Here is a 23,015-nt window from a genome sequence, read left to right on the forward strand (position 1 = left end):
TCGTCTCTCTTCTACAACCATCACGGTGTCAGACAGTACTACTCTCACTCTACCACACCTCAATTCAAGAAAGCCCCAACACTGAAGAAGAATCGGCCTGCGGCCCTTTGCTGCATGTCATTTCCCCTTCTCTCTCCCCTTTCAAGTCTAAGCTGTCCTATCAACAACAAATGCCACAAAAAAGAAACCGAGCCATTTTTAGAATTGATCTAGTGGTGAATTTATCAGTTGAGTGGTGAAAGTTAACACTTTTGTTTATCAAGACTTCTGGAATATGCATCTGGTTTTCAGCATAAAAGCAGGGAATTATAATTTTGTAAAAAAATGTTTTTAAAAAGTTATAAATGTTAGCGTTATTCTCTTTTTATTGTCAGTGAATGCCATTAAACATAAAACACTAGGGCTACCGAATAGTTCGAAGCTATATTCATAGCGTTGATGTTTAATAAACATGATCTAGATGGATCATTTTACACACACAATCCTCTCCGACACGAGCGCAGTCCACAATCATTAAAGTACACACTCTTAACTCTGTTAAGAACTGTTACCATTTCTCCAAACGCATCACTGACATTCTAGTATCAAGATCTTCTTTTTAGCCTTTGAACAATGTCAAGTCTTGGAAATAAAGTCAATATCTTAAGTAAATATATGCATTTGTGCACAGATGCTTCACATTACAAAAGTATTCCAGCAGCTACAAGGACACAGTCCTTCTTTTGTTCCTGACAGAGGCGGACTTTACCATTAGGCAAAGGTCGGCAATTGCCTTGGGCCCCGAGCTACCTAGGGGCCCCCAAAATGCCCCATTAACTTATGCTTAAGGTTTTTTTTTTTTTTTTACTTTTCGCAAATTATATATTTCTAAAACTCCATTTGTGAAAAATGGCATCAAATCATTAGTTTTGCAGACCGTAGGGGGCCCCCCCACCTCACTACATGATTGGACTATTCCATTATCTCACTTACTGCGCATCTGCGAAAAGTGACAAGGCTGTAATGCGCCAAAATACGGAGAAAAAAAAGTGACAGACAGACAGGGTGCGTGTGTAGAGTAACAGACAGTGTACAGAGTAGAGCTACAATGAAGCGAAACTACCCAAGTGGTGCTGAAAAAAGGAGGAAGCGGGAGGAAAGCAAAACGTTTTTAAAAAAATTGCCGAAGTTAACAAAGTTTTTTGTGATGCCCGCCGCTGACAATGACAACAAAACTACAACCCATGCTACAACCACCATCACGACCGTTAGCACTGCTGCTAGCGAGGAGGAGCTACCTGTTGCTGCCGACAGTGCCAGCCGAGGCTGCTCAAGTGATATTGCTGCTAACGTTATGGATATGGAATCAGTGATAGCAAGATTTGCTGAGGCCAAAGCTCGCAAGGTCAGATTATAGCGCTTTAGACATGACAATACAGACACTCACACACACACACACACAGACACTCACGCACTCACTCACACACAGACACTCTCACACAGATACACTCACTCACTCACTCACTCACACACAGACACTCACTCACACATAAACACTCACTCACTCACTCACTCACTCACACACACACACAGACACTCACGCACTCACTCACACACAGACACTCTCACACAGATACACTCACTCACTCACACACAGACACTCACTCACACATAAACACTCACTCACTCACTCACACAGACACTCTCACACAGACACACTCACACAGACACACTCACTCACACACACAGACACTCACACACTCACTCACACACAGACACTCTCACACAGATACACTCACTCACTCACACACAGACACTCACTCACACATAAACACTCACTCACTCACTCACTCACACAGACACTCTCACACAGACACTCACACACAGACACTCACTCACTCACTCACTCACTCACTCACTCACTCACTCACTCAAAGACAGACACACTCACTCACACACAGACACTCTCACACACACACACACACACACACACACACACACACACACACACACACACACACACACACACACACACACATCTGTGACTGAGAGAAACTCAAGGTTTCTTCTCTCTCATTTCCTCATTCATTCATTCAGTCTGTATCAGGTGCATTTTAATGCAGTTTGTTATCTGCATGAATAAAAACTTAATAAATAAAACTTATTGTTAGGCAGATTTCTCAAACATGTCATGTCCTTTTGTCGACGATCCCGTTGATGAAAAAGCTGTATTACTTCACAGAGAGTTTACGTCGGGAGATGATATTGAGTCCCGACTAAATGTATTTTCATTTCCACATAACCGTTTTGAGAGGTATTTTTTTTTCACAGTCCATCAGATATGTAGATACCTTATCCGTCCTCATATCACTAACATCCACCATCGTGGACATGCTTTAACATCCCAGCAGATTCTTTGTGTCGCATTACGTTTTTTGCAAACGTCAGTTTTCTTTATTGGTGATCAGATCATACTGTAGGCTAATAGTAAAGCCACTAGTCAGAAAAGTGTGACCCGCTCTGAAACGTTTTTTAAAAGTTTTTTGTATTGTTCCCTGGACACAAACCAGTGAGAGACATAAAAAAGAAATAAATGATTATAAATTATAGTTCTGTTAATGACCATGGTGCTGCAGCCTCAGAATGGGATATAGTAGGCCTAGTAGTTTACTTTTTCGCCAGTAGGATTGCACCCAAATGAAATTATAGGTGTAATACAATTCCAGTTTTCACTAGTAGGCTAATATTATAAGTTAACTGTGATTAAATATGAAATTAATACACTTTTAATGCTTACGCATTGACTCGAGCAGCAATTTTCTCCCACACCAATTCTCTCTCTTTTGCAGCAGCTGCCGCCGTCTTGCTTTTTTAACGAAATACATGTTCAAACTCGCTGTTTGTGCGCATGAGTATTTCCGCCGACCCGTTTGTTTGTGGTTGTTACCATGGTGAATCGTAGAATTGTGGCTCCATTCATGCTGCCTTTTTATTGTGGTGGTGCACGCGCGTGAACCTACTCTGAGTTGATTGAACCAACTCATATCAGCTGTTCTGGAACCGAAAACTCTTCCCATCTCAGGGTAAATCAAATCAGACATCAGGGTTAGACTCAGAGTTTGTTAAACCTTCTACCTGAAACGGACCCCCGAAGTCTAGACATCATTGCTGTGTGAAGACTGCTGAAGAGAAGTTACAAGTAGGACTTTCTTAGAAAAATAAGGATTGACAAAAGGGGGGAAACAAGAGATGTAGAGGGCCCCATGTCTGTGTATGCCTTGGGCCCCAAAATGACTAAATCCGCCTCTGGTTCCTGATAGACTATTAGTGTGAAAGATCTGAATGTGTCATGTTTACACTGATAAAAACCCCACCGAAGTAGACGTGATATGAATTAATCAGGGAGTGAAAACAGCAGGTTTGTGAGTATGATATAACTGCTGTGGAAAGGCAAATACTGAATTTACCATTAAGCCATTATAGTGCGGATAATTCCACCCTTCTCAATGCTTATTAGGGCTTTTATTAGGGACCAAAGTAACCTCAAAGTAACTGCAATTCAACCCATCATCTGCTCTACTGCAGGTTCACTCAGCCATGTGATAGGGGTCCACACATCAACCCTTTGCATCTGGTGGTGTGTAAGTGAGTGGATATGGGAGGATTTGTGGGTGATAGTGTTGCGTCTCCAGGGACCGATGCAATGGCTGACACCCAGCTGAACTCTTTGATCTCATGCTGAAGCCTACCTAAAGCTCACATATCACTTCTTAAAGGGTAACTACCGTTTTTTTCAACCTGGACCCTATTTTCCTATGTTTTTGTGTGTAAGTGACTGATAGGAACAACAATCTTTGAAATTGGTCCAGTATTAAGTGTGAACGCTGTAACCTGCAGCCACAGACCTGGCTGCAATGTAACCCTATGGGGCAAATGTTCAGCGTCAGTTTGGTCCACTAAAAGTACTGTTTTTGGCACTGAAAGGCTTAGATTATTATTCTAAGTGTCTGACATTATGGAAAGAATCCCATTTATAAATGTATAAATCACTAAACGGTTTAGGGCCAAAATACATTTCTGATCTGCTGCTACACTATGACCCACCCAGACCTCTCAGGTCGTCTGGGACAGGTCTGCTTTCTGTCCCCAGAGTCAGAACTAAACAGGGGGAAGCAGCATTTAGTTTTTATGCTCCACATATTTGGAACAAACTCCCAGAAAACTGCAGGTCTGCTGCAACTCTCAGTTCTTTTAAATCAAGGCTGAAGACCAATCTTTTTGATGTTGCCTTTCTTTAAATAACTGTTCATTTCTTATACTGAAGTTGCATTGTTGACACTGTATGACAATCTATATAAGCATATAAAGAGAAATTCCTATTTTATCTGCTTTTATATATTTAACTGTTTTAACTGCTCTTTAATGTTTAATTTTTTATACTGCACTGTAACTTTTATTCTCGTATTTTATCTGTTTTTAATTTTTTTAATCTGTTTTCATGTAAAGCACTTTGAATTGCCCTGTTGCTGAAATGTGCTATACAAATAAAGCTTGCCTTACAGAGATAGACCTTTAAAACCTCTTTCTGTTCATCTTTCTGTTTAACCCGAAACAGCTCTGAAGTCGCTAGCTCTAAACCCACCAAACTCACAGACATTTAAAAAAAACAATACTTTTAGCATGTATAGAGCCAACATATTTTCATATGTAAATCAGTAAACTATGTGTTTATTTCAACCAAAACTAGAGTTGTGATGGTTGGAAAAGTGGAAAGACGACCCAAAACTGCTTTTCATAGTTTTATTTTGTTTCTGTCGACTTTGAATGAAGTGTATTTTACAATGCTTAAATTACTGTTTATTTATTTTAGTCTGGTGGGTTTAGCAAACGCAATTTTGCGGATGTTTTTATGTTTTAAAAAAGGATCTTACTCTTTAACAGAAAGGTCGACCTCCTTAGAAATCCTTTCCATAATGTTGTCAGACACTTAGAATATTAATCTGAGCCTGTCATTGGAAAAACAGGCACTTTTGTGAAGGTAAATACAAGCTGGAAAATTATTAACTTACATTGTAGCTTGTTTTGCTGCTGCCGACGGCAGGTTGAAAAAAAACAGTAGTTACCCTTTAATATTGGCCGTCAGCGAAGGTGTGTCTGTGTGTGTGTGTGTGTGTGTGTGTGTGTGTGTGTGTGTGTGTGTGTGTGTGTGTGTGTGTGTGACAAACAAGCGCCTACACGAGGATTGTCCAATCATCCTGCTTCCCATCATCCTCCTCTTCCAGTGTGTGTGTCATGGGGCAAAAATAGAAAACTAAATATGTCGCTGTCATAACCGTCTCCGTCTAGCAGAAGGCAGAGTGTGTGTGTGTGTGTGTGTGTGTGTGTGTGTGTGTGTGTGTGTGTGTGTGTGTGTATGTGTATGTGTCTGTGTGTGTGTGTGTGTGTGTGTGTGTGTGTGTGTGTGTGCTGACATCATGAGAGAGGCTTTTCAGGCTGCTTAAAAACAATAGGCTTGTTCGAGATGAACTGCGCCTCGCCTGTAAAGTGGACGAGAACAGGTGGCAGTGACATAAAGCTGTGGTAAAGTTGGAAAGTTTCCAGCAGCCTTCAGGATGAACAGGAAGTCACAGGAACACTCTCATCCTGGTCCGACTCCGATTTAATAAAATGTTATCAGACCCATATATCAGCTCCTACACAGTCTCCAGTTGTTTTTATTATGACAGAGTAGCTGTCAAAATGCTCTACATGTGATCTGTTGCTGATGTTAATAACCAACAGACTGTAGAGGATCTGTAATCTGAACAGATTTAGTCTCTCTGACTTCTAAACGTAACTATCAGCCACACAACATGTGGTTTGTACAGAATAAGCCTTTAAATCAGACAAATAGCAGTTAAAATCCCTCAGATTCAAAAACAATAAAAAGTTTGTATAAAACGTCATCATGTTGAGTCGATTCTGAACCAATCAGCTGTTAGATCAGCTGAGAGCCAGGCATTTCCCAGCATGCCCTGGGTCCCCCTGGGTCTTGCAGTTGGTGAAAAGCAACTGCGCTGCCTGCATCTCAAACCTGCGGCCGCCTTGGTCTCGTGAGGTTATTGTTGCCCACGTGTGCATGGCGTCAGAGCGAGTCGGGATCAAGTCGGACACAAATCTAACCGGCATGCATTGGGCGGCGATCAATTCTGCGCAGACCTGGCTCATCTATTATCGAGCCTATTATCTGTGTGTCAAGTCAAGCACTTCTGTACTTACACATTTTTTGAGTACATATAGTGCGTTCAGTATAGCAAAATGTAGTGTACTAGAAGTACCCGGATGCTGCAATTAAAATGGTGTGTAACGCTGGACACTACTTCTCGCCCAGTCGACATTTTTGCTACGACGCCGAGGCTACGGGACCACTAGCGTATTTTCAAACTTGGTTGCGTCCAAAATTCCATACTAACACGCCACTTAGTAGGCTAAAACTGTATGTGTGATTTTTTTGTATGTCGGAAATCTTGGTATGAAACCAATAGTATGGGAATTGCATACTACAAAATTATAAACGCAACACTTTTGTTTTTGCCTCTATTTTCCATGAGCTGAACTGAAAGATCTAAGACTTTTTCTATGTACACAAAAGGCTTATTTCTCTCAAATGTTGTTCACAAATCTGTCTAAATCTGTGTTAGTGAGCACTTCTCCTTTGCAGAGATAATCCATCCACCTCACAGGTGTGCAGGAATGTCCACCAGAGCTGTTGCCTGTGAATTGAATGTTCATTTCTTTACCATAAGCCATCTCCAAAGGCGTTTCAGAGAATTTGGCAGTACATCCAACCGGCCTCACAATCGCAGACCACGTGTAACCACACCAGCCCAGGACCTCAATATCCAGCATCTTCACCTCCAAGATCATCTGCGACCAGCTACCCGGACAGCTGCTGCAACAATCGGTTTGCATAACCAAAGAATTTCTGCACAAACTGTCAGAAACCGTCTCAGGGAAGCTCATCTGCATGCTCGTCGTCCTCATCGTCCTGACTGCAGTTCTTCGTCGTAACCGACTTGAGTGGGCAAATGCTCACATTCGATGGCGTCTGGCACTTTGGAGAGGTGTTCTCTTCACGGTTGAATCCCGGTTTACACTGTACAGGGAGATGGCAGACAGCGTGTATGGCGTCGTGTGGGTGAGAGGTTTGCTGATGTCAACGTTGTGGCCCATGGTGGCGGTGGGGTTATGGTATGGGCAGGCATATGTTATGGACAACAAACACAGGTGCATTTTATTGATGGCATTTTGAATGCACAGAGATACCGTGACGAGATCCTGAGGCCCATTGTTGTGCCATTCATCCACGACCATCAGCTCATGTTGCAGCATGATAATGCACGGCCCCATGTTGCAAGGATCTGTACACAATTCCTGGAAGCTGAAAACATCCCAGTTCTTGCATGGCCAGCATACTCACCGGACATGTCACCCACTGAGCATGTTTGGGATGCTCTGCATCGGCGTATACGACCGCGTGTTCCAGGTCCTGCCAATATCCAGCAACTTCTTTTTTTTATTTATTTTTTTACACTTACTAGTTTTCGTACCAACAATATTTGAGAGAAATAAGCCTTTTGCGTACATAGAAAAAGTCTTAGATCTTTGAGTTCAGCTCATGAAAAATGGCAGCAAAAACAAAAGTATTGCATTTATTATTTTGTTCAGTATATTTCCATGGATTAGGGTCATCAAACATCTGTGATTTTGTCACCTGCTACTGTTGGTCTAGTTGCTTACCTTTTTCAGTAATTTAAGAATTATAAAATTGGTTTAAAGCTATAGTGCGTAGTTTCTAAACAACAAATTTTCCTACGAGTACAAATAAAGGAACATGAACCTGATATATATATATATTATATACACACACTGTTGTCAGATAGTGAGAAAACAAGCCGGTATATATTTTGGCGGGCGACAATTGGTGGCGGTAAAGTCTGTCTGCAATTTAGCCATTAAAAAGAAAAAGAACACTACCCTGTCGATATGTACGCACTACACAAGTAAGTACATAGTGTACTGCATGTAAGTGTACTTGCGAAAGTATCCGAATCAAGACACAGCACAGTTACTGAAACCTATAAAGGTTAATTCACTTTCCTAATTAGATTTTCTGATGTGAAATGTTCTGAGTTAATATAACTGATTATGACATGAACCTAGACAAAAGTTGCTTTCGCAGGGACATTTGCTCTTTCTGTAACTGTGACTTTCAAGAATAATTGTCCATTCACCAAGGAGACTAACCCGTAGGGCCTAATTACTGCAGCATTAGCAGCCACTTTCTGCTAAATGATAACATTAAAACTGGAAATCCTCATCTGTGGCTGATGTGCCAAGAGAAGCCTGGGGGTGAGGGATTCAAGTCCCTCTTATGGTTTGCATGTTTTCATTTCATGGAACGTTCTCTAGAAGAAAATAAAGGTTTATTTAGAATTTCCTCCAAATACAATGTGTCAAAATGGGTTTGAATGTAACATGTGAAAGCTAAAAATGAACTAACCTCTAATTGATATTCTCAGCAAAACCACAGTCCTATCTCCTTATTTTAATCTGCAAAAGCCATGTTTTGAAGTTTCACCATTCTTAACTTCCATAATTCTTTGTTTCTGTCATTATTATCATTATTATTACAGTGTGTAAAATATAGAAGCACTTAAATGTAATAAATAAAGCTACATTTTACAAAAAAAAACAACAACCACTGAATAAAAATGTTAAAATGACTTATCTTAACATTTTTAAAAACACCTCAGTTGTCGCACAAATCATCACACAAAACGTTTCTTTATGTTTAAGGAGCATCACACAGACAAATTTTTAAAATAATAAAGGCTTGGTAACATTTTCAAGCAATGGCTAAGAGTTCAGTTTGCAGTGTTTATTGATGACATTTATTTGCACCTTTGTGGCATGTAATGAATGCAGACAAACATTTGTACCTCTTGGGAGTCGTATCTGATCAGATTAAAGTTGAAAAGTTGATTTTCAAGCTCCATAAAGCACAGTGTTCCAGTCCTAACCACAAGTGAAATAGGCCTTTATCTAATCAATAAAGTATGTCAACACAGATATGTTTGATGCCACTGATAAAAAATACATTAGCCTAAACACACATTGAAACTTCCGCTGTGTGTGTTCTTCAAGAGTACTGAACGTCGGAGGGCTCTGCAGCTGAAAAGGCTGAATGTGAAACAAACCATCTCTGTGAACGACAAACTGTGTGTGTGTGTGTGTGTGTGTGTGTGTGTCTGTCTGTGTCTCTGTGTGTGCGTGTGTGTCTGTGTCTGTGTGTGTGTATGTGTGTGTGTGTGTGTGTGTGTGTCTGTGTGTCTATGTGTCTGAGTGTGCGTCTGTGTGTGTATGTGTGTATGTGTGTGTGTGTGTGTGTGTGTGTGTGTGTGTGTGTCTGTGTGTGTATGTGTCTCTGTGTCTGTCTTGTGTGTGTGTGTGTGTGTGTGTGTGTATGTGTATGTATGTATGTGTATGTATGTCTGTCTCTGTGTGTCTGTGTGTGTGTGTGTGTGTATGTGTGTGTGTGTGTGTGTGTGTGTGTGTGTGTGTGTGTGTGTGTGTGTGTGTGTTTGTGTGTGTGTGTTTGTGTGTGTGTATATATGTCTGTCTGTGTGTGTGTGTGTGTGTGTGTGTGTGTGTGTGTGTGTGTGTGTGTGTGTGTGTGTGTATATGTCTGTCTGTGTGTGTGTGTATGTGTCTGTCTGTGTGTGTGTGTGTGTGTGTGTGTGTGTGTGTGTGTGTGTGTGTGTGTGTGTGTGTGTGTGTGTGTGTCTATTCTCTGCCAGCAGCCCTGTGTCCCAAAGATACCGGGCAATGTTGCCAGGCGACAGGTACCAATTGTGTTGCGTTTCCGTGGAGACAGTCGGGAGGGTGGGGCTTTGATGAGAAGAACACAGTGTTTCCGACTCCCTCACATGTTCTATCTCTCTCTCTCTCCCTCACACACACACACACACACACACACACACACACACACACACACACACACACACACACACACACACACACACACAGACACATCCTATTCTTCTACTGGCACAGTACAGCCGCTGACATACGTTCTGTGGGTTCATGATCTTTTTATATAGATAAAACTCAAACAATTGCTGACATCAGCGGTCCTAGAAAACTAAATTTCCACTTAATCCAACGTACAACTCTTAGAGCATAAATGCAGCCTGGCAGTGACCTGTGATGAAGCGCTTCTCCTTTTAAGAGTTAATGTGAATCAATAACAGGCTGGTAAAATAAATAAATAAATAAATAGAGATCGTCTTTTTCCAGAGAATCAGACTATTTCTGCACTTAACTCTGCTCTTTAACCATTCTTTCATTTCAGTGTTTAGTGTATTTATTGTCACAGTGTCTTTGTGGATGAAAGTAAATGTAATAAGTTGGTGCAGCCACATGCTATTGCATCCAGAAAAAAAAGCCAAAATGGGCTTATCTAACTGACTCACCGTAAAGATTCCAGGGAGTTTAAAATTCATTTCTTCAATAACTTTGTTACTATAGAATAAGATGTTTAAGTTGTAATCTGTATCCTCATTTTCATGAAATCAAACCTAGTTTTTGATTACTATTAGTGCTTGGCACTAATTCAGCAATAGCCATAATTATTGAATGACTTCTTTATCCAAACTATGTGAGTATAGGGGTGTAACTAATGATCGCTTTATTTATCAATTAATCCCATTAACAGTATGCCTATCCTATAACACTACTAACACTATCCCATTATTATCTTTAATAAACTGGAAGAAAACGGTGAAAAATGTCACCAGTTCCCAGAACCCAAGGAGTCATCTTTAAATTGCTTGCTTTATCCAACCAACTGTCCAAAACCCAATTTATAATTATATGAAACAAAGAAATGCTGCAAAGCCACACATTTCAGGAGTGGAGAACAGCAGATATTTGGCATTTTGCAAAAAGAAGTAACCTAAACCGTTAATCGATTATCAAAATTGTAGGCAATTCATTTTCTGTGGATCAACTAGTTGATGAATTGTTTCAGCACCAGTTGCTCTTCTGTTGCATGTCTGCCAAAGCAGCTGCTCAATTCGTTTGGTTTTTTGTAGTATTAAACCCCATTTGCTGTTGCCACGGTAACAAGGGTTGTCAAATCTTAAAGGATTATAACTATTATAAGGATTGCTCATGAATTTCACTTACTTAGTATATGGGAATACACATAGACAATGGACTACACTAATGATGTCCACCTGTAATTTGATATGTGAAGCTCTGTTTACTGTGTGCACAATGTGGAGTTAATTGACACACTCATTAGCAGCAGAGGACAAGTCTAATGTGGAAGATTTAATTGCCTGTGCAATTACCATTTTGTGCCATTCTCCTACAGTTCATTAAAGCAAGCGATTGTCTTGGCCGTTTAAATGATAAGGAAGAAATCAGGATGACATTAATTGTGACTTAAAAAAAAAAAAAAAATCAGACAGAACGGAGCACACAAGGTTGTAAATGTAAATGTCATGCATAGAGAAACTGTGCCGAGATTAGGGGTCATTTGTCACAGGTCTTGTAGTTTCTACTAGAGATGTTCTGATACAGATGCCAGTATTGGAAAACCCTCCGTCACTGCCTAAACTACTGGTAACGGTATCGGAAAGTACTGTAATTTATGCACCGATTCAATACCATGTAATTTAGTCATGGTGCTGGGCGATATGGAGAAAGAAAATCAAATATCGGGATATTTTTTAGCAAATACCTCGATATCAATATTGCAATGATATTGTAGGGTTGACTATTGGTGCTTTCACCAAATATTTACACAATGAGATTTGTGATAAATAATCATCAGTAATGTGGATATAATGACTAAATGGGTAAAGGCAAATATCAGAACAGCTAGAACAGTCTGGAAAGTTCAGAAAATGACATGACTTTACCAGGAAAAGACAACTCTTATGTCATATCACGATCCAAAATCTAAGACGATATCTAGTTTTATATACGTTATCGATTTATATTGATATATTGCCCAGCCTTAATTAAGCCCGTAAAGCCTGTACTTTAAGTAGTTATTTTTGTTCTTTTTCAGTTATGACTCACTGGATAATTAAAGAAAGTTCCCAAGGCGTTCATTGTTTGTGTCTTTTCATGTTTCACAAAGAGTTTTACAACAATGATAGAAATTTATATAAATAAATAAGAATTGTCCCATTTAGATTTTTCGGTTCAAGCTATTAATTGGTTTCATTCGTACCTGTCTCATAGAGAGCAATGTACTGTGGTGGGCGGGGTTAGTTCTGCTTATATGGGTTGTCCAGTAGGAGTCCCTCAAGGGTCCATACTGGGGCCCATTTTATTTTCATTATATATTAATTATTTACCTAAATACTGTTTACATGTTGATGTCCAGCTTTACGCCGACGATGCTGTAATTTTTACAGAAGCAAAAATAATAAATATAATAAATATAATAATTATAATTATAATAAATAAAATGATATCCAAAAGAATTAAATTCAATCTTTTTAATTTTAAGCAAATTAGAGGATTTCTGTCAGATGCAGCTGCTCTGATGTTCCTTCACTCGATGATATTTTCACACATGAACTATTGCATCACCAGCTGGTCTATGACGGGTTCTACTATCCTAAAACCAATTGAGCTTTTGTATAAAAAGGCACTCAAAACTCTAGATAAAAAACCTTTTTCTTATCATCATTGCAAGATCTTAGAAAAATACAACTTATTAAGTTTTGATAATTTCTGTAAATTTTCCTCAATATGTTTAATTTATAAAGTACTACATGGCTTGGCGCCACCACCACTTCAAGAGTTTATTAAATTCAGACAGACTCGGATCACCAGAGCTGTTGTAAACAGGGACTGTGAGGTTCCTTTTAAAAAAAACCTCTTTTAGCCATAATGCACTATCTATTAAAGGTAGTGCATTATGGAACACACTACCCCGAACTATAAGGGAATGTCCCACTCTGGCCACCTTTAAGAGCCAGGTAAAGGTGTGGCTCAGAGCTAACCAATTGTGCATCCACCTCTGACTGCATGCTGTACTGTATCAGCCCAGTAGAGCGTATTGATGAATCGTGTCTCCGTTTTAAAACTTACTAATGAATTGTTTAGTTTTCTTTCTGTTTTAACATTTACTAATGTGTTATCCTGTTTTTCTTCTCTTTCGTCCTGCTTTACTTAGTCTGATATAGCAAATGTTGCTGCTGTGTATTTATTGTTCTTTTTATTGTAATGGACTACAGATGGAAATTAGCCTTTGGGCTATAATCTGGCACTTTTTACGTGTACTTCTGTATATGTTCATCAAATGTGCATTGTCCTGAAATAATAAAAAAAAAAAAAAAAAAAAAAAAAAATCATACCACATCCCTATACGGGGATAGTAGTATACTGCTGCTAAAACATAATAAAATGTATGTGTTTTTTTAACACGCTGGTATCGCATCGGTACTTGGTATCCGAATCGATAAGCAAAAAATGGTATCGGACCATCTCTAGCGTCTCCAGATATGTCTGTTGCTTGTGGACTATAAACTAACAGCTGTGGCCAGAGGAACACGTTGGTAATTATATATTGGAGCACAAAGTCAATCTGCTTTTGTGTTAAACTCCCTCTCATCTTTTCCAGAGCCGATGAGCACCTCACAAAGCTGCCTGCATTCATGATTTTTTTCTCCTATACAACCACACAACTAATGAAGCCAGGCTCATGATACAGTTCTGATCCTCACAATGATGTTGTTTAGCTGAGGATTATTAGGTACACTTCATGTTTACATCGCTAAGGTGGACTTAGAAAGCAAGCGTGCCGAGGTCACTGTGCCCTTCTCTATTCATGCGTTCATTTAAATGTCTGACAGTTAATGCATGAGGATGATTAACGGTTGTGCAATGCAGTTTGAAAGTTTTTAACTTTAAATGCTGCTTGATGAAATGTACTGGGCTAAAAGCTAAATACTGGTTCACACGGTTTTGCACTACTAGTCACATTGATTGATGTAAAGGAAGAGACAATGAGTACTTTTACATGCACACCAATATTCCACTATTATTCCGCATATGACAATATTCTGAATTTGATTCAGGTCATGTAAACAGCATATTCTGGATATTCCGTATAAAGCCTTTTTCCGAATATAGCAGTTTCTGATTAAGACCTGAGATAATCTGGTATTATTCGGGTTTTAGAGGCATTCTTTGGACATGTATACAGCGTACAGCAAGACCGATATATCGTCGGGGCAATATTATCGGCCGATATTGGGCATTTTCCAAACTATCGGTATCGGCATTTATAATGGCCGATAAATGAATATTTAAAACTGCCAACAGTTTGCAGGGCTGCAGACCCGATAAGAAGGAGAAACACAGCTACTTTTAAACATTATCAAAGACTTGGATATCAACAGGTTTTTGGATATGCGCACATATCACTACGCCGACCTTTTCAAAAAGCTGGTAGAAGGAATGAAAGATGGGCCATTGTGTTTGCCAATCCAACAAGTTTGCCACCACTGGTAAACTTAAAAAAAAATAGTATTTGGCACGGCTACATGTAAATGGGAATATTAGTGCAATAGTCACTTTCATTAGCATTGTAAAGAGTATCGTCGGAATATCGTCTTTTTCGGGATAAGGGCAAAAAAACGGAATATTATGTGCATGCAAACTAACTAGTAGTTAGGGCTGGGCGATATGGAGAAAATCAGATATCACTATATTCTTGACCAAATACATCGATATCGATATTGCGGTGGTTGACAATTGGTGCTTTCACAAAATATTTTTTACAATGAGATTTTAGATAAATAATCTAAAACAGTTTCAAGTGAAATTTTAGAAAAAAAATAAACATAATTTCCCAGCTTTATACTGACTATGTTTAGATGCATGTACAAAAATAGTGTGATAAAACAAATCTGCAATTCTTCAAATGATATAGAAAATTGAGTTAGTATGTGCTTGTTAGTATCAATTTAGACAACGTAATTGTATATCACGATATCTCGATTTATGATTTCATCACGATAGGATTCCATTGAAAGACGATAAATTATCATATTAAATTATTGCCCAGCCCTTCTAGTAGTAACCACGTTTTTACTTTACAAATGGAAAATGTCATCAGATGGTTTACATGCAACAGTTTAAACCCACAGAAAGCAGTGCAGCTGTTGAACTGCTCGTTACGCGAATATCTAATCAGCCCATCACGTGGCGGCAATTCAATGCATTTAGGCATGTAGACGTAGACTTGGTCGGCATTACTGGGAACGCCCACTAAATTTCCGTTTATGCCATAGGGGGAAACAAACCATTCAAATTAATGAGTGTAGTAGACCTTGTTAGCGGTTAATCTTTAATCTTTGTCATATTTACGCTTGTTTTTTTGCTTGGTTCAATGTTCAAAAGCTGCTGTGTGGCGTTCTGTGCCTCTAATGAGTTCAAAAATCCTGATCTTAAGTTTTATATACTGCCGAATAGACAGACGTAGCTGGTGTTAATACCACTAACATCGCTGCTAAGGGTGTGCAAAAAAATTGATTCACATTCGTATCGCGATTCAAGCTCTACCAATTCAAAATCGATTCATAGAATTCCAAAAATTGATTCATATATTTAGTTATTTTTTTCCATTTTGTAATGGCGTGTATACTATTGTCCTGAAATTAGTTTAGCTCTCCATTACCATAGATGGCACTGCGTCACACTGACGCCTGGGCACTCTTGTCATAATCAAAAGAAGAATGAGTGCAGCAGAAGTTTTTGTACGAAGACATACAGTATAAAGTAATATCAAACTACATTTAATTTGTTGTGTTTCTTTTCTTTTAAATTGTATGTCTACTGCAATCACATGGGAAAAGTAACTACATTTACATACTGTGAATCGTTTTTTGAATAGAGAAATGTTTCTGAATCAAAAATCGATTTTGAATCGAATCTTGAGCCTAAAAATTGAGATTGAATCGAATCATGACATTTTCTGAATCGTGCACCCTAATTGCTGCTACAGTCCAAACTGTAACAGGTACGTGGACTTTATTCATTTAACATGCTTAGACATACTTGTCTTTAAAATAGCTTTAATGAACATGGGACAACAAAAGATAGTTTGATGACCCTGGGATAACGTTACTGATAATACATTCAGATTGAATCATCTAACGGTTAACGTTAGCTGTCAACACAACACAAAGAAAGAGGAAGGTGACAGACATAAGGCATAAAATTAGGAACATCTGGCGGATTTTTTGGTGGCACCTGAAAAATCCCAGAAACGATATGTTGTCGATATAGACCAGATCTCTATCCAATGTTGAAACGAGAGATTCGCATCATTGATGCGCAGGCGACAAATCTGTAGCAACTGTGTGATGCTATCATGTCAATATGGACCACAATCAGAGGATCGTTTCCAGCACCTTGTTGAATCTACACCACAAAGAATGAAAGCAGTTCTGAAGACAAAAGGAGGTCCAACCTGATACTAGAAAAGTGTACCTAATAAAGAGTTCATATGCACAAAATGTTTTTTTGCGTCTACACAAAGAACCACAATAACCTAATTTACCAAGGATACAAGGCCGTGCAATCGGTCAACAACTGCCCCTTGCTGGAGCGCGAGACAAGGTCTGCCACACTTACTGCATAGTGTACACCGTCTATAATTTCAATTCAGATAAATCATTACAGATTCAATATTTCACTTTTTTCCAACATTTGTAAAGTAGCTTGAATCAAAAGTGACAGCTTTAGTTGGTAGTAATGTTTTAGCTCAACTAAAAATTGGTGGGGGCCTACAGTATCCCATACCCTCTCTTTCTGGGTTTCTCTGCCTCTCTTGCTCTCTATGGTGAGGAAACAGAGATGAGTGACAATTAGTAGAAAGAGACCAGCGGTGTAGTGGGAATACTACCAAAGTCATATTACCAAATACTATTATTGAGTTCAGTCTGGTACTGAAATCTCGCAGCAAATAGAGATTCCAATTCACCTCACAAGGCCGCCAGCAACATGGAGAAATGCTCCAGATCTGATTAAAGAGAAACCTTAAGAAGGGAGAGCACACACACACACACACACACACACACACACACACACACACGTCTTGCCAAACTTCTTTAATCATGAATCTCAGAATAGAACTAATAATCAAGCTCTCTTTCCTCAGAGGCCTGATACACTGGCTATTACTGACTGTGTGTTTACTGTGTGTATCTGTGAGTGCCCGGGTCTGTATGTGTGTGTGTGTGTGTGTGTGTGTGTGTGTGTGTGTGTGTGTGTGTGTGTGTGTGTGTGTGTCACATGCAAGCTCAAAGACATGGCAATAAGAGTATGAGAAAAACAAGACGCGCCGCAGACACTTGGCTTTCCACTTCCAGTTTCCTCTTTGCATACCTTGGCCCTGACCCAATCGCCGTGTTAATGGCTCATTAGGAAGTAGTCGAGCTGTAAAAGGAAGTTGATCATTAACCCTCCGCCAAGGGCTGCGTTCTGCAGTCGCCATAGTAACCTGGCTACAGACGCTGAGTGGTGGCGAAGGTCAAGCTCCAGTCCAGCCAAAACATAGGCTAAACGCCCAACATTACCCAGGGTGTAACTACCTTAAATTAAATGACTGTTTAGACCATAAATCTTACTTTCTCTGTTACAATAACCTCACAAACCTTTTATATGCACAATCATACTCTGACCCCCAAACACACACATTATCATCTGGGCCATAAAATCATAATTACTTAACAGCCGCTATACTCTCTATCACATCTTCACACACATCATGCTTTGTGATATCCACCATCACGCTGAACCTGAAGCAAATTTGAGACTACTTTAGACCAATTTAAGACAACGGAGAGAAGCAAATGGGCACGAATACATGCAAATTTACCCTCGACAGTGTGGACTGAAATGTATGCATATCCCGAGGCTTTATGGATCTAAAATGCGAGGGTGCAGAGACAAGAAGATCAGGAGAGAAAATTGAAGGAAAATAGCAGAAACCTAAGCTCCTGGTGAGTTCTGGCATCAGCCACAGTCTGAGCTACCATATAAACACACACAGAAATATAAACTGTTGGTGTGTACGCAGCTATGCAAGCTACAACTGACTTCTATATATTGATTGTTTGGGGACAATAAAACAGATAAAACAAGCAACACATAAAGGATAAAGGATGTCATTGGCAGACACATTTATGCTTTTGGCTACAGGTATATAAATAAAACAGACTTGATTTAACACTGTAGTAGTATAAAGAATTGTTTTTTAGCTCTGACAGCAGAGAAATAGAGAAATGTGGAGTCTCAGTCACAATTTGATGGGCTGTGCCATGTCTGTCTGAATAGCACTTTTTGATGAAGCTACATGGCTGTTGTGCCATAATTGCCTTACATATAGGCTACTATTATCCTCTTCAGAATATACAATGATTAGAGAGCATAATGAGTGTAAAAGAATATCATTCTTTAGTGACTATAATGGAGGACAGAGAAAAGCAGTCTATGAAGGATAATATGATGGTAAGTATGAGAAAGTATGATGCCTGAAAATGTTATAAAAATTGCACTGAACCTAATAAGGAAAAAAAGTACTAAAATCAATGTTATTAGAATTAGAATCACTTTGGACTCAGCTCAAAAAGAACATTTCATGGAGATTGAATCAACTGTTTTGTGCAACGTTAGCCATCTTTTCTGATGGTGTCCAATCTAAGATCCACTCTGGTTTAATCAGCACGGGTATGGGCGGCTTCATTTCCCACTGATAGGGATTTTTAGTCTGGCTATCACCAGACCAAGCTCAATCTTTTAAGATTGAACATTAGTCTGGGGAGTCTGCTCTGTATTTTCTACTGCACAAGAGGAGTGATCAACGGGCATAGTTCAAATGACTCTGTACGCAATTGGATAGTCCTTCAACCAATCAGACCAATGATCCGGGTGACGTACTTGCTGGTAAATTAGGCTTTTACCAAAGCCAGTCGGTAGCAAGGCAAACACATCCTTCTTTTGTAGGAATTGTTCCAGGGCAAGTTTCTGTTCCGTTTTCAGAGAAAACTTGCCTTTGAAATCTTTTAAAACAGCAGCGACAGCGGCATCAACGGGTCGCCGCGCTTCAGTGACCGCTATGTTGAATGTAAACAAGAAGCCGCTTGCCGTCGCTTCTCTATCGTCATCGTGTTAAACCTGCCAATAGCGCGCCAGGTGGATAAGCCAGTTTGTGATTGGTCCCCGCAAATTTGTAACGGAAGCAGGATAGATAAACGTACAGGTTTCCAGCCTGAGCTGCAGGGAGAAATGAAATCGCCGGCAGATCGGGCTGGGTTTACCCAGTCTAAGGGATTTTAGTACTTTGCCTGATAACAACGTACCACTTGCCATTTGTTGTAAATTTCAAATCCTACATACAGTTTGCATTTTTAAATGTGAAATTAGTGTCAAATCTTGTTGTATTTCAGTCGCCTTATGACACTGACTGTATTATGACAGCATCATGGTATTACTGTATTAGACAGAGCGTGTTTTTGGAGCCCTTCTGTAATTGTTTTCAACGAGAGTGAAGCTTTTTGCTTGCTGCTTTAGCGTTGCTCATATTTTTCCGCTCTTTGCGCCTCACGTTTTTTTGCAGGAGCACCCCTGAATACCTCGAGTTGAAAAAAACTTAACAGGAAAATTGTCTTGTGGTTTTTCCTGTTTTACTTTGTCAATGCATTCCCTGTGTGTCCCTGTTACTTGTTCATGGTTATGTTTTACCCGTGTTCGTTCTGTATTTTGTTTTCCTAGTTCCATCCTTGTGTGGGTTTTCATGCTTGTTTCCTGTGTTACTTGTGTCTGTTTCTCCTGTGTCATGTCTTGTTTTACTTCCTATCTTGTATTGTACCCGCCTTTGTGACTGTCTGCCCTGCCCTGATGTGTCTCAGCTGTTCATCAGCCCTCTTGTCACCTGTCCCTCGTTACTTCCTTCATTACCTTTTGTATTTAGTCTCTGTGCTTTCTTTGTCTGATGTCCAATCGTTGTCTTTTCCTGTGTCTCTCCCTGTGAAGTTTCATTCCTAGTGTTTTTGGTTATTCCTACTCTTCTGTACATAGTGTAACTACACTTATACATAGCCATATTCTACTGCTCTTCATACTATTCATCCTGCACATACACTTATTCTCACTACTCTTATAATGTTACTGTTTCTGCACTACAATGGTACTATTACCACACTACACATAGCTGTACATATCTGTCTATATGGTTCATACTGAATATCCATTATTCTGTATTTCTTATAATAATACACTGCATATATCCATATTATATTATACTATTATAATGTTATTGCTGCTACATTGCAGATATCTGTACATGTTGTTCATACATTGTTCATATTACATAGCCATATTTATTCTGCTCTTATAAGGTAACTGCTAATACACTGCACACATTTATATTTAATTTGTATTACTCTAAATCACCTTCTGTTAACCAACTGTACACTGTCTACACTGCACTACATTTCTTGTCCTGTCTATACTTGAATATCACATTGCACTTTTCAGCTTTTTTTGCACTTCTGGTTGGACGCAAACTGCATTTCGTTGTCTTTGTACTTGTACTCTGCACAATGACAATAAAGTTGAATCTAATCTAATCTAATCTTCTGTTTCCTGAATGCTTTTGGATTTTCCTTTTGCCAGTTATCTACCTGCTTGCTTCAGGACATGTTTTGTTCCAGACGTTTTTATTTAATAAACCTACGTAACCTTACATTGTAATAACGGCTGGCTGAGGAGTGATTCAATGGTTGCCTAGCAAGAATAACAAAAAGACGTAACTGGCATCACTCTGATCAGCGGTGCGGTTTTGCAACCTATTTTTCACATAATCCGTCAAAATTATTACATCATCAGTTTCGAAAAAACAATGACCCAGCTGATAATGTAAAAAAAAAATATTTTAGGGACTGTTCGTTATTTAATTAAGGGGCCATCGGAGGAGTTTTGTGGCCCTTACCTAAAAAGACTTGACCCTCCCCTCATCAGTAATAATTTTGCTATGACCCTCCAAAATGATATGAAAAAGAATGGGATTATTTTTGTGTCTTTAATTCCAAGCAAAACTTCTCAAGTATCAAACAAAAAAACACTAACTCACCTCAAAGGTCAAACTTTAAACTTGCAAACAAAACATTTGTGTAGTTGTAAACTATTGGTCTTATATTTGTTTGATATTATGTCCTTTTGTTTACAGTTCCCTCTGCTTCTTTCTCAATTATCAGTCTTTTGCTCTCTCCATCACGTTTGCAGTTTTGATCATATATATTATCTGTGATCTACATTGCAAGCATGGTTACTATGAACGTTTACCTTATGCTGACCTGCTTGCAAATGCAACAGAAGACATGTAATTAGAGTTAGGATAGCCAGTCTTTGTCATAACTAGGAAAGTACAGATGAGCACAAAACTATAAAGATGAACCAGTTAAGCAGTGCTAACACTGCGTATGTACTGTATGTGTCGACCTCTAGATATAATACATTATATTCACAGCTTCTACATTGTACAACTTAACCAATATTAGTATTGTGTATTATCAGGCCAATAGCAACCACAACAATTTGTAGGTAGCTGGATAATAATTTTTCCTAATAGACCATATAGCTACGTTACTGACCTAACGTTACCTGGGAGAGCATCGTAGCTCTGCTCGGGTCCTGCAGGTCTCTACAGAGAGAAGACAATAATTAATACAGCTCCATTGAGTAAGGCCTCACGAAGAATACATGATTCCCATGGCAAATAAAAAAAAAAAAGTTTTGCTTGGAATTAAAGACACAAAAATAATCCCGTAAAAAAGAGGCATGACCCTCCCCTCGCGTGCAAGTTTGCACTTAGCAAAGAAGTACAGATGCCATTTGATTTTTACAGCCATGATGTACAGGAGTTAACCTCTGCATTCTCATCTTACACATCCCACTCCTCTGTAATGGTGTGGTGGCCATTTCAGTAGATTTACTTACTAACATTGTTGTGGAAACACAATAAGCATGGAAACTAAATGCACACTTCATGCATTACTGCATTACTTCAGATACTAAGTTACTCCTCTAGTAAACTAGTATTCATATGAAATAAAACAATAAAACATTGAGACCATTCAGCAAAGGACACTGGGATATAACAATTCAACACTGGTTGCTATGGACTTGTCACTAGGCGTCATCATTGTATATTTTAGCACATAGGTAAAGCTGCCGAAGCTGAACATTATATTCCAAAACACATATGTTTATTTTTAAAGCAGATTTTAAATTACATTGTAACAATTTAACAATTCGCCCTTATGAAATCCAATCGCGGCACGGCTGTTTTGGAACGCAATAGACAGACGCTTAAATTCAACTAAAATGTAACGGTGAACAATCAGTGTTGGACCTATAGTCTGTTGAGATGCCTCTCCAAACTCACCATAAAACATTAAGACACATTAAGAAAAAAGATCCGTATTTTGCCGTAATCCAATGACACGGAAAAAAAGTAATCCACAGCGATCAGTAAAGGGTCACGGTGTATCCAGCAAGGCCGATACGAGCGTCACATTCACCAGCCAGCTCCAAAAAGGTGAACGAGGCCTCTCCACTTCGCCGTTTAAACAAAGTGGAATAAACGTATAAAAGTCCAAATCTACACAAAACCTGCAATCAATTAGTAAGCTGACATCACATTTATATACATGGCATTTAGGAAACCTTTATTGTAAGGTTGGCACGGCAAGATGTCCAGACTAGTGCAACAGTAAGTTTCGGTTTTTTGCGTCCTGCTGCTCCCATCGTCAGCCAGGTAATATTTTTTTTACTAAAGCAGTATATGAAATCTGATGTGTTACCTACCACCATTTAGTTGTTTTGTGTTATTTAAAATATTTATAAAATATCTGGTCATGCCAGACGTAATTATTCCACTCATTTTTTAAACAATGCAA

General features: G+C 39.1%; 1 protein-coding gene and 1 long non-coding RNA gene across 2 annotated transcripts in view; both read right to left on the reverse strand.

The window, feature by feature from the left end:
- The window catches only part of kcnh3 (potassium voltage-gated channel, subfamily H (eag-related), member 3), a 183,477-nt gene that overhangs the window by 90,626 nt on the left and 69,836 nt on the right, over positions 1-23,015 (reverse strand). The gene's annotated exons all lie outside the window — the stretch shown is intronic.
- On the reverse strand, positions 93-21,828 carry LOC118495603. The gene is made up of 3 exons (XR_004898076.1): positions 21,704-21,828; positions 669-673; positions 93-105 (listed from the first exon to the last, which is right to left on the reverse strand). It is a non-coding gene; the product is annotated as an uncharacterized LOC118495603 (long non-coding RNA).

Source organism: Sander lucioperca, chromosome 8 (assembly GCF_008315115.2).
Source record: "Sander lucioperca isolate FBNREF2018 chromosome 8, SLUC_FBN_1.2, whole genome shotgun sequence".
NCBI classification, from domain to species: domain Eukaryota; kingdom Metazoa; phylum Chordata; class Actinopteri; order Perciformes; family Percidae; genus Sander; species Sander lucioperca.